Source organism: Spermophilus citellus (assembly GCF_964194105.1).
Source record: "Spermophilus citellus genome assembly, chromosome: 3".
NCBI classification, from domain to species: Eukaryota; Metazoa; Chordata; class Mammalia; order Rodentia; family Sciuridae; genus Spermophilus; species Spermophilus citellus.
This window is the reverse complement of record NC_138184.1, coordinates 103,395,292-103,409,068: the sequence shown is the minus strand read 5'-3', so window position 1 is coordinate 103,409,068 and position 13,777 is coordinate 103,395,292. Positions and strand designations below refer to the sequence as shown.

The 13,777-nt window shown below is 60.8% G+C and overlaps 1 protein-coding gene across 10 annotated transcripts in view; it reads left to right on the top strand.

Annotated features, from left to right (window-relative positions):
- Positions 1–973: 973 nt before the first annotated feature.
- The window catches only part of RIMBP2 (RIMS binding protein 2), a 214,058-nt gene continuing 201,254 nt past the window's right edge, over positions 974–13,777 (top strand). For 6 of the 10 annotated variants that reach the window (XM_081286194.1, XM_081286190.1, XM_081286193.1 and 3 more), the window contains exon 1: positions 974–1,348. The gene's annotated coding sequence lies outside the window, so the exon portion shown is untranslated. The remainder of the gene's footprint in view (positions 1,349–13,777) is intronic. The other 4 variants (XM_081286186.1, XM_081286185.1, XM_081286177.1 and 1 more) reach the window with 3 other exon arrangements.

The following is a 13,777-nucleotide window of genomic DNA, read 5'->3' as shown; positions in this document are numbered from 1 at the left end:
GTCTCAGTGCCCACCCTGAGGGCCTCAGCCGTGGACTGCCCAGGGAACCGCAGCATCTGCTCCTGACCAGATACCGGCCTGGAGCTCTGCACCGGGCACCCAGCCCACAGGGCCCTGGGAGGAGGCCCAAGCAGGCAAATGCCCAGATACCTCATTCAGGGACGTCTTCAGGACACAAAAAAGAGTCCTGGTTGGGAAAACGTTGGCGGGACCCATTTTCCATGGGAGGGGCTGTCACCTTGAGAGGCGGGTCCCTCTGGCCTGTTAGCCTGAGGTCACTGTGGCTGGAGGGTGCTGGGTTTGAGCAATGTGCCCACTGAGCTTCCGGCCATTGAATGGGCCTGTTGGTAGGAGAAGCAATAGAAGGCATCTCAGAAGTCCTGCTTTCTATGTGCAGGACCAGCAGGGAACACATGCATGCTTTTCCTTGCAATTCGTGGTAATTTCTCTGGTGTCTGCTGTCACTGGGAGGCTCCCACAGAGCTGAACCAGGGTGCGACCCAACCCAAGCGGCTTCCCTTTGAGGAGCCGAGTCACTTGGCATCTTTAAATAACCAGCGGAGGAGGCCCACCCGGGAAGTGAGCGCGTGTTTGTGTGTGTGTGTGTGTGTGCACGCACACACAGGTCTTTCCTGTGCCTCCGTTGCTACGTAGCTGGTGCATCTGGATCTGGCAGCCACTGGAGTCGGACTGTTCAGGGAGATGGGCAGCCTAGGGTGGGGAGGCAGGTCTGCCCCAGCAGCCTGGGGGGCTCCCCGCCAACGCTTCCCTCTGGCAGCTCCTGTGAACTCCTACGCACACGCAGGGCAGAGGCAGCGGGCCTGCGCCTGGACGCAGGGGCCCCGGCGACCTGCAGGGGGGGACCTTGCACTGCGCAGGCCGGGCGGATGCTCCAGCCCCAAAGCCTGCCGGGCGGGTGCTTGCCAGCCTCCATTTCTGAACCAGCGTTTGACCACAGCTCTGTGAAAAAGACTCCGGCAGACAGTGAGGGGACAGAGCCATCTTGGGGCGTGTGTGTGCGTATGTGCGTGAGTGTGTGTGTGTGTGAAAACACTGGCTCCTGCCGTGTGCATGGCCGAGGCCGTCCCCCCTTTCCTTCCCTCTCCCTCCCTCTCGCTCTCCCTCCCTCCCTCTCTCTCAACCTGTCTGCAGAAAGCTAATGAATCATTCTAGCTGAGTCCCAGCAGTGTGGACACACGGATGCCCTGTGACGCTGCCTGGGTGCCGCCTCAGCCTGCCTCTGTCCCCTCCTCCTCCTCCTCCCTCATCCCCAGTTTGTAATCTGACACAGTGCACTGCAGTCGTCTCCACGGAGAACCTCCGGGGCTTGGCACCACTGGCCTCTAAGGTACGCTGAGATTTATTTTTTTCCTCCTAAAAATAGCCTCCCGTGTCCCCTCGTCTTTCCCTACGCGAGCTAGTGGCAGGGGCATAGCCGGAAACTCTTTGCCCAGACTAAGTTTATTTTGCAGCGGTTGGCGGTTGGAGGGTGCCCTTCAGCACCGGGTGCTGGCAGCGGGCTGTCTGGTGCAGGGCTTTGGCCCGCCGCACAGTCTCTCCCCACTGTCTGGACCTGATGGAACCATTTCCGAAGGGAAGGGCTGACAGGCTCAGCGCAGGGTGTTGGCAATGGTGGCGCTGTGGCTCAAGCGTCCCCTCCACCCCAGCTTTTCATAAAAGCCCCTCCAGGCAAAGTTTGTCGCCGCCCTGGGGAGAGGGCCATCAGGGTGTCCTGCTGTTGCACACAGTGGCCTCTCCGGTGGGTAGGACCTGGTCTCCTTAGGCCAGAGCCGGGAGGGGATGCAGGACAGGTCGGCAGGGCTGGCTGTGCTCCGCAGCTCGGCTCAGGTGGAAACGCACGCTGCGAATTTGCCAGTTCACGTCCCACGACGGACTTGAATGATTTGTCTGTCACAACAGAGATTCCCTGGCAGGCAGAAGGTGTGTGTGCGCAGCGTGTGCTGTGTGCACGCGTGTGCCGGTGTGCACGCAGGCTGTTCCCTTGCAATCCTTGTCCCCACCTGGCAATGCAGTGTTCACGGAACGACCCAGGAAGTTAGGTTTGGGCAGAACCTGGCCGGGTGGCCAGTGCCTGTGGCCTCCAGAAGTAGGCTCAGTCCTATCCCCAGGGAGACCCCCTGCATGTCCCTGGAGTTGGTGGGCTCCCGTAAGGGGCTGGGAGGAGGGAAGGAGGAGGGAGCGTGGGAGGGAGGAGGGCCTGCTTTACCAGGCCACCTGGACTCTGGGCCGAGGGCAGACAGGGTCCACTGCAGGTTCCTGAGGACTGAGAATGGAGCACGGGTCTCCCCCAGCACCCTGATGGTCTGTGGGTTCTCAGGACACAGGGAGAGATCAGAGGGGAGGGAAGAGGATTGGGGAAGAGGGAGCAAAGGTCCTAGGGTCCAGCCTGGCTGTGGCCTCCTTGTGGAGGAAACTGTTCATTAGAGCCGCCCCCACCCCCACCAAGTAAGGGAAGGATAAATGTCACAGATGGAGGGGGCCGTAGAGGAGGGAGCTCACTTTGAACGTGGAAGACCCCTGGAGGGAGGCTGGTGTCCAGTCCTGGCCTCTGTGGTCAGGTCTAGAGCAACTTCCTCCTTCTGTTCACTTCTGAGCTGGGGTGGTCAGGTGCTGAGAGGAGGGAGCATCTTAAACGGACTCTGTGTGGAGCAGGTCAACCTGGGGTGGGGGGACCCTCTGATAATAACTGCCTCCCCCAGCCCTGCTTGCTGGGGGCCCTGGACCTTGCTTCTGCCCTTGCTGGCTGCTGGGACCTGGTTGTGTGGTTTGGTGTCTTGGATGGTTGAATGGCTCTGGGTGGGAGTCTGAGCTCGGGTGCAGTAGCTCCGTGGGGTGTGGTGTGACAGCAGGCAGGCGCCCCGCCTGCAGTGGAGTGGCTGGGATGGCCCCGGGCTGCAGGCGGCTGGCTGGCCATATGGTTCCCAGGACTCAGCGCAAAGCCTTTCCAGGCTACTCCTGGGAAGTAGCTGATGCCCACCCCTGCCCCTGATGGGGGTGATCTGGGTCAGGAGGGGTTGGTGTTGTCAACGTGCCTGAAGCAGGAAGCCAGAGAGCTGTTTCCTGGCAACGGGTGGCCATGCCTCCTGACCCACCCTGTCTGCAAAGAGCAGGGGGCTCCGCTCTAGCCCGGCAAGCCCGCCCGCCCGTGGGGAGACCCAACCAGAGTCCAGGGCCCGAGGAACTTAGAAAGCTCCCCAGGTGAGGCCAGTGTGCAGAGCTGAGAGCACCCAGCCACTTAAAAGGAGCAGCGAGGCGATTCACAGGCCTTCCCAGCCTTATTTATCTTGCTCTGTTTATGGTGGTGGCCTGTGAGAGGACGGCTGTGCTCAGGGAAGGGGAAGGTCCAAAGTAGGTGCTGCTGCCCAGCTTCCTGTTTCCTTCTCACACTGCACCAGAGAGGCAGGGGCCCTTGTCCTCCTTAGAGCAGCGACTCCCTGCACCTTGGGGGCATCAGCTCCCAGTGATGTCCTTGTGCATGGCCCATGGGCTTGAAAAGGGCTGCGTCGTCTGGGGGCTGGCACTCAGAGGTCCAGGGAGGGCTGGGACCTGTCTCAGGCAAGTTCCCAGGGGGCACTGCTGCGGGAGCTGTGGGCCAGCTTGTGACCCTGTGCCTACTGGAGCGTCTCTGAGGGAACTCTCGGGCGGTCAGCCTTGGTGGGGGCTGTTCAGCAAGCGCTAGGCTCACAGGTGGCCTGGACCTGTAAGAATCCCACAGGCTCACGTTGTGTCACAAGTCTCCGTGGTGCCGGTGAGCCCTGTTCCAGTGGACCGTGGGTTTGGTACCATGCTCCCTGTCTGTGAGAAGGCTTGGGACAGCCACGTGGCTGGGCTACGCTGTTCTGATTTCTCTCATCCAAAGCAGAAGATGACAACTTCCAGAAGCTACTCTGTACCCACTGGCCCCCTCTGATTGGGACAGTCCATGGCTTCTCTCCCCTGTAGCTCTTCCCACCCATGTGGAAAGCTGTGTGATATCCTTACCGTGTGGGGGATGACCACCAGCCTGGGCTGCTCTGCTTTGTGGTGAGGAGCCTGTTTCTGCTGTGGACACTGGAGCCTTCCAGGGCGGAGGCTGGACCACAGGCCTCACCCAGCGTGCTGGCCGCAGGGTCCCCGCACTCTCTCTCTTCTCCCCCAACCTCTCTTCCCTATACCCCATTCCTGCCCCTCTCACCTTCTCTATCATAGGCTACCCTTGACCAGTGTGGAAGTGACCTTGGCATTGTGTCAGTGCTCAGGGGGGTGCATCCTGGGTTCTGGTGAGGGGCAGCCAGGAGCGCCAGGCCTCTGAGTCCGGCTTTCTAGGGGCTCTTACAGCTGCTCACCTGAATTTTAGGAGCCTCGTCCGCAGGGAGGTTGCCCAGGTGCGGCCAGAGCCCTGGCGCACAGTGGGGCTGCAGGGAAAGTCCCACAGATGCATCTCAGAGTGGCTGGCTGGGCTGGCATGACGTGGCACATGCCCTCATGGTTGTTCAGGCCGATCGGGGAGCTTCCTAGGTGCCCGTTCTAGCCGACGCTCAGCGTGGTGTGGCCAGTTAATGCCACAGCTCCTTTGGCCCTGTGATTCCTGCTCCTCTGGATACCTGCGGCTGATGGAGCTGACCGGGGGCTCAGGTGTGGGGTGGGCAGAGGGAGGCAGCCCCTGGGACCCAGGCTCACCCATGTCAGAACCACACCTGGTCTTGCTCACTGCTGGGTCTTGGAATTTGAGCTGCTGTCAACCCAGGTGTGGTCCTAGGGTGCCTGGGGGCCCATGTGGCCCAGCCTCTGTGAAGGTCAGGGGTCACATGGTGGCTTTTGAAGGCAGTTTTAGTCACCCAGCATCTCTGGACCGCATTGTGGACCCTTGCCCCTGGCTGCAAGTCTGTGTGTAGCCCTGAGCAGGCCCCACGGAGGAGCATGGGCTGCAGGGTTGAAATATTCGTTTATTAAGCGGAAACCTGGAGAGGAATGCTTAATTTAGACCCATCTTAACATTTCTTAGTTTCCCCTGGACCAGGAACCTCACCCAACAAGGAAACCAGGGATTCTGTGGCTCTGGAGAGGCTTAATTCCTTGAGACAGGGTGTGGCCTGCAGGCCTCAGGGCTGCCCAGGAGCTGACAGGCATGGTGTGCGGAGCCCAGGACTTGGGGAGGGAAAGGACTGGTGGCCTGAAGCCATTCATCTCAGATTATCTTCCTATACCAGCCAACTGGCACAGAGCTGGTACTCAAAAAAATTTCTTGGAAAGGAATAGAGATAGAATGATGTCCTTGAGCCCCTGTCCCCAGGGGGCACCTGCTCCTGAGACCTGCCCCAGCCCCTGCCCTGCCTTTCTCATGACATCCACTGGTACATGTGCTGGGGACAGCCCTCCCCCCTGCAGAGCCACGCCATGGAGGGCAGCACGGAGACTCCTTTCTGTCTGTGCCCTGAGGGGAAGGCCGGGCATGCCCTTGGCAGGCGCTGTGCACAGAGCAGCGGCAGGACTCTGAGGCCCTGCTCAGTGGAGGTGTAGAACATCCCAGGTGAGGACTGTCCCCTGAGGCCAGGCTGGAGCACTCCCACAGATGCTGTGCTGCCCGGCTGGGCACCCGGGAGGCCCGGAGGAGGGGTCAGCCAGCCTGGGGGACAGGAGGACCGAGGGCCTGTGTGCTGCGGGCAGGGAGATGGTGGTGGACTTGGTTCTTCTGGGCATGTGCAGGAAGTGCTGTGTTTTTGGAGCAGGAAGCACAGGTTGGGGGGCTGGGTGTCGGCTGTGAGCTCCGCCTGGGCAGGCATGCTCTGGGGGTCCCATCAGGGAGCCAGCCACAGTGTCAGGTGTCTAGGCTCAGAGACCCCTCCTCTACCTTCCTTTGTTCCTCCCCTGCCCAAAGCCACCAAGGAGAAAGCCCCTTGGTGGGTCCTTTGGCAGAGCTGCCCTGGGCAGCGAGCAGATCTGGTGGTGGGACTTGGTGAGACATCCTCTGATTAAATGCTCTTGGTGTCAATGCAGCGTGTCCTCTGGGAGATGGTCTGTTCAGAATTGGCACTGCTGTTGGTAGACAGAGCAGGTGTCCGTTGGGTGTGATGAATGGTCTTTACTGACCAGGGTCTCCAAGGCTGGGATCTCTCCTGTCCTGTAGAGATAGGTAGAGTGCTGTGCAGCAACCGGTTGGTTGGTCTCTGGTCCCCGTCCCCGGTTTTGGGGAATGGTATTGGGCTAGAGGAGCTCTGGGTCTTTGGAGAGCTCCACCTGGGGGCCTGGGGGTTGCTGTGGCCATTTCCTTCCTTAGCTGGGAGCTGCCCTGGGGCTCCCAGTGCCAGTGAATTCTGAGCCTGTGACAGGCAAGAGGGTCCAGCTGGGCATGGTTCTATCATGACCAGAGTGACAGGGGAAGGCTCTGGCCACACCCACCGGGGCTGTGTCTTTCCGTCAGGGTTTGTCCCTGGCTGCGAGTGGCTGATATTCTGGTGCTCAATAAGCGTCTCTTGAAAATGAGGGTCATGATACTTGGTGGCCTGTGCGGCTGCTGCAGGCGGGCTGGTCCTCCCAAGGCTCAGTGTTTTGCCGGAACACTCCTCACTTCGGACTGGACTTGCTTGACGCTGCTTGTTGTCCCTCTCCTCCCCCTCCGTCCCCACCGGGACTGCCCTTCTCCCCAGCTCTGGGCTTCAAAGACCAGGGCCTCACACATGCTGGACCAGCGCCCTGTGCTGAGCCGCATCCTGGCACTGGGGACCTTGAATTTGGTCCTCCTGCCCAGCCTCCCAGGTGGGGATCACAGGTGTGGCCTCGTGCCGTCCCTGTGCTGTTCCTCCAGTGTGACAGTTCAGTGAGGGAACCTGAAGGAACAGTGCTCTTGGCTGCTGCTGCACTTCCTGCTCCCAGGTGGTGGGCGCCCTCGGCTCTGCAGGGCTCTGCGTCCCCTCTGGTGGCTGGGCCACCCAGCGCAGCCCCCTCACTCAGCATCGTGCGGCTGGCCCGTGCCTCTCTCCCTCCTTGAAGGCCACCGTGTCACGTCTTTGCAGCACATCATCTGCAGGGGCTGCCTGGGGGGTCGGTAGGGCCCAGCTCCCTCTTTCCTCATTGCTGGGCCCTGTTCACAGGCCGAGGGACCCTGGAGGCCCAAATCCGAGGGCTCTGGACGGGCAAAGCCGGAGCGCCATCGGTCCCTCGGCTGGTCTGCGCCTGTCCTCCTGGGCCGAGTGCCCCAGATTCTCTGTAGATGCTGCTGTGGCTTATTTACCTTCCTTCCCTGAGAACCAGGCATCTGACGTGTGCGCCCAGCGAGCTGGCCCGGGGTGGAGGGAGACCCGGGTGCGAGTGACCCTCGTGTTTGCTTGTCCCTGGTGGAGGCAGGCTGAAGGGCCCCGTCTCAGCCTAGCCTGAGACCCCTCCCTGGTGGCCCCTCACCTGGTACGTTTCTGCAGCCGGGTGGCTCCTCCCAGTTCCGGGGGTGCTCAGGCAGCCTGGGGAGGTGGACAGCTGCATCCTTGGGTGCTGGAAAGGCCCCCGCAGGCCCAGGCGGCCTTGCGTGACTCTGTGTCCAGCAGCTGCCCATGCTTCAGCAGGGCCTGTGCCATGGCCCTGTGCTGCCACCGTTCCTGCCTGTGCCCTGCTGACCCGGGTCTCTTTAGTCACCAGGGTCCTTTTCAAAGACAGTGTGTGGGTCAAAACTACATGATTGCCACACGAAAACTATGCATCCTCACGGACACAGCGGCCATGGGCAGCGTGGCCATCACCGCAGCCCCTGCCCAGGCACCGTGCGGCCAAGAGGGAGGTGGGATACAGGAGCCCTCGAGGCACCCTGGCCCCTCCTGGAGGAGAGGCAGAGGCAGCATCTACACTGACCAGGGTTCCTGAGGCCACCCAAAGGTGACAGCGGGGGTAGCTGGTACAGCAGCCAGGCCAGGCTCAGCACTCCCCAGGGCCTCGCAGACACAGCCTCTGCAGTCCTGGTCAGGCCCTGGGTCTTGAGAGCTGCCATAGACATAGGCCTGTGTGCCACACAGTGGCCCAGGGGGGCCTCCTGACCCCTGGGAGGGCGCCTGGCTGGCTGGCCTCAAGCCCTCAGGGACTGCTCAGGTGGCCTCTGGTACAGAGTGAGGCAGAGGAGGCTTTGAGATGGGCGCATGGGGAAAAGACCCAGACAAGGTGGCCAAGTGACCCTGGAAGCAGAGGTGGGGATGTGGCCACCAGCCAGGAGGAGGCAGGGTCCTCCTCGGGAGCCCTGGAGGAGGCCTGGTCCTGCCCACAGCTTGACTTCAAGCTTTCTGGCTCCTGAACTGAGAGACTATGGCCTGTTGTTTAAGCCGCCCCCCTTGTTCTAGATTGTTCCAGCAGCCTGAGAACACTGACCCAAGGGGCTACGACTGCTGCCCACACTGAAACAGGCACAGAGAGGCTGAGTAATTAGCCAGAGAACACACAGCTAGGAAACAGCAAAACTGGGATTTGAACCCGGCTGGCAGAGCCTGGAGTTTGGGGCTCTCAAACACGGCAGTGCCTTGCTCCCCAGGCTACTGTGAGTGTATTCCCACTCCCCTGGGGGAAACTGATCCCCAGAGTCAGTGGTGGGAGGGAGGGAAACTCTCTGAAACAGGATGACTTCCAGACTCAGAAATCGCCTGGCCAAGAGCTCGGGAACCTGCCTCTGGAAAGTGCCCGTGGGGAGGCGTCAGGGATTAGCAGGAGCGGGCTGGACCCTGCACCTGTCCACCTGCTTCCAGAGAAACCCAGGCTTCTGAATATGCTGAGTTAGACAGAAGGGGGATCTGGCACTGGGGACGCAGAGGGGCCTTTGAGGACAGCCTCCAGGGGGCTCACCGGTTGGCTGCTCTCCTACACTGCTGAAGGCTGGGCTGTCTCCGCCTCTCTCTGCATCTCCCCAGGACCCAGCCCTGAACCCTATTCTTCTCCCCTAGAAAACTCCATTGCAACTCAGCCCTGGAGCCCAGGCATCAAACTCTCGCTCTTACTCCAAGTGAGGAGAAGTCACTGAGCCCCCGGGCGGCTGGGCCAGTGTGTGTGACACTAATCAGGGCTGGGCCGGGCAGTCACGTGAGGGAAAAGGCTCCGTCTGATCCGATTAGGAAGACCTGGCTGCTCTGCCAGAGCCAGGCCCCCAGACCTGAGTGGGTTGGCAGGGCCACCTGGGGCGGGGGTTGCGCTTGCTTGACGGCGAGCAGAGCGTCCACTGCACGCTGTCACAAACTGATGGGCTTTCAAAAAAGCTTTTCCCACCTGAATTCTAGAACAAGCTGATTTTCAAGCGTCAGCATCAGGCAGTAATTTTAGTGTTAGTGAATTAAAGATTCTTGGGTTGGTTGTATTTTAAGTGCAGTGACCCGGAATGTGCTGGGCAGAGAGGGGAGCGGCGGGAGGAAGCTGGGCCTCATCAGGCGTGTGCCTTTTTTGGTTAATCGCTGCCCCACGGTTCTGGATGCACCAGTGGTGACCGCTGTGGCCCACTGAGGTGACCCAGTGACCAGAAGGCCTCCCTGGGAAAATCCATTTCTAGTCTTCTGGGGCATCAGGAGAGCAGCGGCATTTTACTGAAATGAATTTATAGCCACAGCCTCACCGATCAGGCCCAGGAGAGCAGAAGGGCTGCCATCCACCTGGGCAGGGCCTGGCCAGCTCCTCCAGTGCTGGCCTCCAGGACCGGCAGGTCAGCCCTGTCACTCACCAGCCCACCTGAGGTCTGTGGTTAAACTGAGCACAGGGAAGGGGGCCGAGGCTCCAGCATGGACGCTGACTCCAGAGCCTTCCACATGAAGCCCTGAGCAGCAGCGGAGGGAGGCAGGGTGCATGTCCTCTGTCTCTTGTCCCCTCCTGCCTGTGCAGTTCTCCTTCAGTCACCTCGCTGGTGGTGGTGACAGCCACAGTGAGGACAGTCCACCTTTTATGATGCACACCTGTGTGCACACAGTAGGTGCTCACGAAGTGCCCGTTGAGTGACAGGATGCTTGTTGTGTGTGAGGGCTGTATTGGTGGCCTGGGCTGCTGAACTAGCTTACGGCAAACCAGGCGTCATACTGCAACAGGGGCGCACTGCCCAGAGCCGCGCCAGGGTGGGTGGGCACTCTTCTCGGGGCTCCAGGAAGGGTCTGGTGTCCCTGCAGCGCCAAGGGCCGTGGCCCTCACCTTGGGGCAACCCTCTGGGCTCTGCCTCCGCCTTCCCCAGGCTGCTGTTTCTTCGTGTCCTTCCCATCTCCCAGGGACTTCAGACCCACCCTGACCCAGGAGGGTGCCATCTTACTTCCTGCAGTTGGGGGGTTGGGGTGGGCCTCTGGTTCCTCCAGGATTGCAGATGCCCCCTCCGTTTTGTTTGACTCACATAGATTAAGACAAAACTTGTTAAATCAGCTGCCAACGGCAGTCGGGTATCTTGGTACCAAATCTGCCTGCCTAGCATCTTCTGGAAATTGCACACACTGGACTTCCGTGGCTCGGGCAGTATTGATGGGGCTAGCGCCTGGCCTTTTGGGGTGTGGAGAAGGTGGGCCACCTGTCATGCAGGCAAAGAGGAGTGTGTCAGTCACTGTGGCGACAGGTTCTGCCACTGTGACAAGACCAGGGGTCACTCCAATAAGTCCACCATATGGGCTTCTGGCCAAGTGAGGGTCCAGGCTGGAGATCCCAGCTGACCACTGCTCCTCCTGCAGCACGTGCCTCCTGTGGGGCTGGGCTTCCCTCTGCCTGGAATCTTCCACCCCACGTAGCCAGCACCTGCTCCCTCACCGCCTGGCCTAGCTCTGCTGTCCCCTCTGCTGAGACGTCTCTCTTGGCCTTTCCTAGCCTGCTCCTCTGCCATTCTCCCCTCTCTCTTGGCCGTCAGCCTTGTATCCTCTCGGTCTCTGTCCATGAGCTGCCTTCTCAGGGAGGCTGGCCTCACCCTATGGCTTGGATTTACCCCCTAAGTCCCTAGAACCACAGCCAAACCTGTGTGGCCATCCAGGACGCTTTGTGGGACAAGAGTTCTCAGGGCAGGACAAGCACAGAGCAATGCCAGGTGCTGCCCGCTGCCCTCCTGCCCTCCCTCAGGGCTCCCTCTGCCTGAGATGCCCCTGAGATGCCCCAGCAGCCCCTGGACACTCAGCACTGAAGCTGCCCATCCCTGGTGACCCTCGTAGGTCCCAGCCCATGGGCTCCAGGCCGAGCACCTCTGTTGGGGGATGGACAGCAACAGGAGGGACGTGGCCACTGGAGAAGAGGAACCTGTGGGAAACTTGAAAGACGAGACCAAGCCATGCCCTCCGGAGGGGCCCTGGGGCCAAGGGCGTGAGCGAAACAGGAAATGGGGCTGTAGTTAGACAGGGGCTGGTCACTCTTGCTGTCCTTTGCAGCTCTCAGGAGGGAGGCCGCGCCTGGACCCAGGATGTGGGTCCTTGGCCACCACAGGCACAGGTGTTCCTGTCCAGCTTGCTCCCGCATCCTCATGGGAGGCTCCCCCAGGGCAGATGGCTGGGCAGGAGGGCAAGTCCCTGCAGGTCAGCTCACCGCCCCGTTTAGTCCCGGCTCCAGCCCTCCTGAGGCTCCTTAGGACTCCAGCCCTCGTACGCAGGGCTTGGCCTCCTCCTCCCAACCAGGACTCTGCCCCGCTCCTTCCCTCCTGCGTCAGGTCACCACAGAGGGAGGACGCGGGCTGCACCCCCAGCCCCTGGGCAGCTGATGTTGGCCAAGCAGGAGAGCAGCCAGGCAGACATCCCTTCACAGGTGACTTCCCTGTCTTCTGGGTGGAGCTGAGCGAGGGGGGCACAGCTGGGTGAGAGGCCTGGGCTGGTGGCTGGGAGCCAGGGTGGGCGTAGGTGGGGCTGGGAGGCCCCAGGAGCACATAGCAGGTCGGCCCTGGGTCGTGTCCTCGTTAGGGCCCTGACCGTCAGCAGGCCGCTCCTGAGGGTGCTCTCCTGGAGGGCTCCAGCTCAGGGTCTGTGCTTGGGACAGCTGGGTGTTTATCACCCCTCTTGGCTCATAGACCCCAGGGGAGTGTCCTGCATGGATCACTCAGCGTTGTCCTCAAGAAAGATAAGATTTCGGGTTTTTGCAGCACGACGACCTCAGATGCAGGCATTACAGAGCTTCCTCGTGGGCTGCTGCCCTCAATCAGGGGGCAGTCAGGCCTACTTCTGGTGACCCCGTGGTCCCACGGGCCTCTCTTCCCATGGCGGTTCCTGCAGAGCCTCCTAACTGCTTTGCACAGAGCGAGGAAGAGTGAGGGGCACCTGGGGTCTCTGCTCCCGCTTACCCATTATATTTTAATTAAAAGCCTCCCAGGCTCCCTGCCCCGATTCCCAGAAGGGAACCCCATGGGCCACGGACGGCACCACTGAGGTCTCAACACGGTCCTTCAATGAGCTGGAGGGGTGGAGTGGCACCTGTGTGTACTAGAGCCACTATCTTGTCATCATATCCTGCAGGACTCAGCGTGAAGGCTGCACCCTGACCAGGCACATCCTCCCGTGGCCCTCAGCTTACCCCACATCCTCCTGCACTTCTCAGAGAACACCTGTGAGCGGTAATGTCCCCACTAGGCAGATACAAGTCCCAGCCCCTGGTGCAGACTGGAATGGCATGTGACCAGTGAAATGTAAGCAGTCACCAAGTGGCATCCCCAAGATAGCTGTCACTCATCTTGTCCTGCCCTTCACTGGGTACCTTTTCCCCAATTCTCACCTGGAATGAAGACACTGCTGGCAGGCCAGCAGCCATCTTGAGAGCATGAATACAGATCATCATCACGATGGTGGCCGAGCAGGCCTCCTCCAGGACAGGAGCAGGGTGCGCCTGGTGTGAGGCCGGCCTCAGAGGGGTCTGAGCAAACAGGGCAGCGGAAAGGAGTAGCTGAGTAGAGAGCGGGAGAGTCCCAGAGCTTTCCAGAACATTCCAGCTTCTCTCTGGGGCCCGAGCCAGCTCAGAAGGCCAGGAGGCCAGGAGTCTGGAAGGGAGAGAAGAGAGGTGAGGGGTGAGAGGCCACCAGGAAGGAGCCTGTGGTCCAGGTGGAAGGTCCAGTCCTGCAGGGCTGTGCAGAGCCCCGACACGATGGCTGGAGAGCCACCTTGGGGACAGCTCAGGAAGCTGAGGGGTACGCATGACCCACAGGATGGTGAGGTCCCCAGGTAACTCCCTCTTCCTGCAGCTGCAGGGGCTCAGGAAGCCCACCTGGCCTATCCATCAGGGAGTCTGGGTCTTTGGGGTCAGTCCCCTGGGTCTCCTGGCAAAGACGTCACATCCTGAGGCTGTGTGCTCCCTTAATCCCACATGGGTGCCTGTTGGGGAGCTCGTTGCTGGCACTCAGCAGGCTGTGGAGGTCTTTCCCGGGGCTTGGGCTGAAGCAAGATGTCCAGCAAGTGTCTGAACTGAGGCACTAACACAGCAGTCCCCGTGCCTTCCTAGGGTCGGCCCCCTGGCCTCCCGTGCGGGGAGGAACGTGGGCCATGTGCACTCTGGCGAGAGATGTCCCTCTGTCGAGAGCAGTGTGCTCGTCCCTCTGTGCGGTTCTGCTTTGAAAGTGGGGCTTATTTATATGTCACTTGGATCAACGTCCGGTCACCTGGGAGTTTTGGAAAAGGAATTGCCATTTGTGAACTCGCAGGACGGAGGTGCGCCCACCAGCTGGCCATACCTGCTGCCCTCATTAGGAGCCACGGTAGAGACTGCTGCCATGTTGGCGTCCTAACTGCCAACAGCCATCACGACACATCCAGTTTTAAAAGGGAAGGGTCAGCTGAGCCGCCTCCTGGGTCTCGGTGGCCGGTCTTCAGCCCACACCGCTCAGAGCTTCAGGCCC